Below are 3,290 nucleotides of genomic sequence, written 5' to 3'. Positions count from 1 at the left end.
TATCATTAATTACTGGAGTCCTAAATTCCTGCAGTCAGATTACCTAGTGCCTCATGGTGGAATGTTATTCCAGTATTGTATCATTATTAACCTGGAGTCCTTTCCTGGCGTCAGATTACCTAGTGAACCTCATGGTGGAATGTTATTCATATTTAATCATTATTACCTGGAGTACTTTCCTGCAGTCAGATTAACCTAGTGGCCTCATGGTGGATTGTTTCTATTGTATCATTATTACCTGTGAGTCTCTTCCTGGCAGTCAGATTACTAGTGACCTCATGGTGGGAATGTTATTCATATTGTATCATTATTACCTGGAGTCCTTTCCTGCAGTCAGATTACTAGTGACCTCATGGTTGGAATGTTATTCATAGTATCATATTACCTGGATCCTTTCCTGCAGTCAGATTACCTAGTGACCTCATGGTGAATGTTATTCATATTTATCATTATTACCTGGGTCCTTTCCTGCAGTCAGATTACCTAGTGACCTCATGGTGGAATGTTATTCATATTGTATCATTATTACCTGGATCTTTCCTGCAGTCAGATTACCTAGTGACCTCATGGTGGAATGTTATTCATATTGTATCATTATTACCTGAGTCCTTTCCTGAGTCAGATTACCTAGTGACCTCATGGTGGAATGTTATTCATATTTGTATCATTATTACCTGGAGTCCTTTCCTGCAGTCAGATTACCTAGTGACCTCATGGTGGAATGTTATTCATATTGTATCATTATTACCTGAGTCCTTTCCTGCAGTCAGATTACCTAGTGACCTCATGGTGGAATGTTATTCATATTGTATCATTATTACCTGGAGTCCTTTCCTGCAGTCAGATTACCTAGTGACCTCATGGTGGAATGTTATTCATATTGTATCATTATTACCTGGAGTCCTTTCTGAGTCAGATTACCTAGTGACCTCATGGTGGAATGTTATTCATATTTATCATTATTACCTGGAGTCCTTTCCTGCAGTCAGATTACCTAGTGACCTATGGGTGATTCATATTTTATATTTCAAATTAATAACATATATTTTTTTTAGGCGAAAATCGGTGTTTCTCTGCCAAATGGTTTGTTATTTCAGTCAACTGTGATGTATATAAAGTGTATATTGGGATGAAAAACCAATATGATATATCCTTCAACTCCATATCTGACATGGTACAGGTGTCTTCTTGTTTTTAAGCCCATAACCATGTGTATGAGGTGTACACCTGTGTCTCAAAGTAGATTTGTTTAAGACTTCCAACAAACACTGTGTGCCCTGATTCAGTCCACTGCATTTCCAGGTTAATCATTAAAAACAACACCGTATGAACAACTAGCCGTCTCCAGGACCAGTGATTCAAGTCTGAGCTCTGTCCCAAGTGGACCCTATTCCCTATATAGTGCACTACTTGAGACAAGAGCCCTATGGAACCCTATTCGCCTATTATACTGACCAGAGCCCTATGGAACCTATTCCCTATATAGTCACTACTTGACCAGAGCCCTATGGACCCTATTCCCTATAGTGCACTACTTTAATATGAATAACATTCCACCATGAGGTCACTAGGTAATCTGACTGCAGGAAAGGACTCCAGGTAATAATGATAAAATATGAATAACATTCCACCATGAGGTCACTAAGTAATCTGACTGCAGGAAAGGACTCCAGGTAATAATGATAAAATATGAATAACATTCCACCATGAGGTCACTAGATAATAATGATAAAATATGAATAACATTCCACCATGAGGTCACTAGGTAATCTGACTGCAGGAAAGGACTCCAGGTAATAATGATAAAATATGAATAACATTCCACCTAACACATCTACTTTGAGACAAAGGTATACACCTCACACACATGGTTACAAAACAAGAAGACACTTGTACAATAATCAGAAATTGGAGTTTTTCATCCCATATGCACTTTATTACATCACAGTTGACTGAATATAACAAAACCATTTGGCAGGAACACTGGGTTTTCGGCCTAAAAAAAAGTATTATTAATGAATTATTAAATTATAAAATTATGAATAACATTCCAACATGAGGCACTAGGTAATCTGACTGCAGGAAAGGACTCCAGGTAATAATGATAAATATGAATAACATTCCACCATGAGGTCACTAGGTAATCTGACTGCAGGAAAGGACTCCAGGTAATAATGATACAATATGAATAACATTCCACCATGAGGTCACTAGGTAACTTGACTGCAGGAAAGGATCCAGTATAATGATAAAATATGAATAACATTCCACCATGAGGTCACTAGGATATCGACTGCAGGAAAGGACTCCAGGTATAATGATACAATATGAATAACATTCCACCATGAGGTCACTAGGTAATCTGACTGCAGGAAAGGACTCCAGGTAATAATGATAAATATGAATAACATTCCACCATGAGGGTCACTGGTAATCTGACTGCAGGAAAGGACTCCAGGTAATAATGATAAAATATGAATAACTTCCACCATGAGGTCACTAGGTAATCTGACTGCAGGAAAGGACTCCAGTAATAATGATAAAATATGAATAACATTCCACCATGAGGTCACTAGTAATGACTAATGACTCCAGGTAATAATGAACAATATGAATAACATTCCACCATGAGTCACTAGTAATCTGACTGCAGGAAAGGATCCAGGTAATATATGATAAAATATGATAACATTCCACCATGAGGTCACTAGGTAATCTGACTGCAGGAAGAACTCCAGTAATAATGATAAAAATGAATAACATTCCACCAGGAAAGTGATAGCTACACAGCAATGTTATTTGGAAACCCATGGCTTTTCTCATAAACAGGTTAAACTGGTTTTCTGATTATGCCTACATTGGTCAATGCAACTAAACTTTAACAGAACTGATGGATCCAATGAATCATAGACAAAAATGACACAAAGTTTCCTGACATTGGGAAGGTGAATAAACTGTCCCTTGGTTTCTTTCTCACACAAAGGGAAGATCTCAGCTGACTTGACATGCTTTCTGGTGTTTGAATTCAGGCTGCAAGGTAATGGTCCTACCAGGGATTATTCATGTATGATGTTGCGTAGAATGTTGAAGTTGGGATAGTAGTAAGGATCCTACCAGGGATTATTCATGTTATGATGTGGTAGAATGTTGAAGTTGGGATAGTAAGTAAGGATCCTACAGGATTATTCATGTATGATGTTGGTAGAATGTTGAAGTGGGATAGTAGTAAGGATCTACCAGGGATTATTCATGATGATGTTGGTAGAATGTTGAAATTGGATTAGTAGTAA

The 3,290-nt window shown here is 37.5% G+C and overlaps 1 long non-coding RNA gene across 1 annotated transcript in view; it reads left to right on the top strand.

Moving 5' to 3' along the window:
* The first annotated feature begins 3,018 nt into the window (after positions 1 to 3,018).
* Positions 3,019 to 3,290, top strand: part of LOC139026689 (uncharacterized) — a 9,828-nt gene continuing 9,556 nt past the window's right edge. The window contains exon 1 of the long non-coding RNA XR_011478592.1: positions 3,019 to 3,037. This is a non-coding gene — a long non-coding RNA (uncharacterized lncRNA). The remainder of the gene's footprint in view (positions 3,038 to 3,290) is intronic.

This window comes from Salvelinus sp. IW2-2015, unplaced genomic scaffold, assembly GCF_002910315.2.
Source record: "Salvelinus sp. IW2-2015 unplaced genomic scaffold, ASM291031v2 Un_scaffold5483, whole genome shotgun sequence".
In the NCBI taxonomy this organism is placed as follows: domain Eukaryota; kingdom Metazoa; phylum Chordata; class Actinopteri; order Salmoniformes; family Salmonidae; genus Salvelinus; species Salvelinus sp. IW2-2015.
This window is presented reverse-complemented; position numbering and strand designations above follow the sequence as displayed.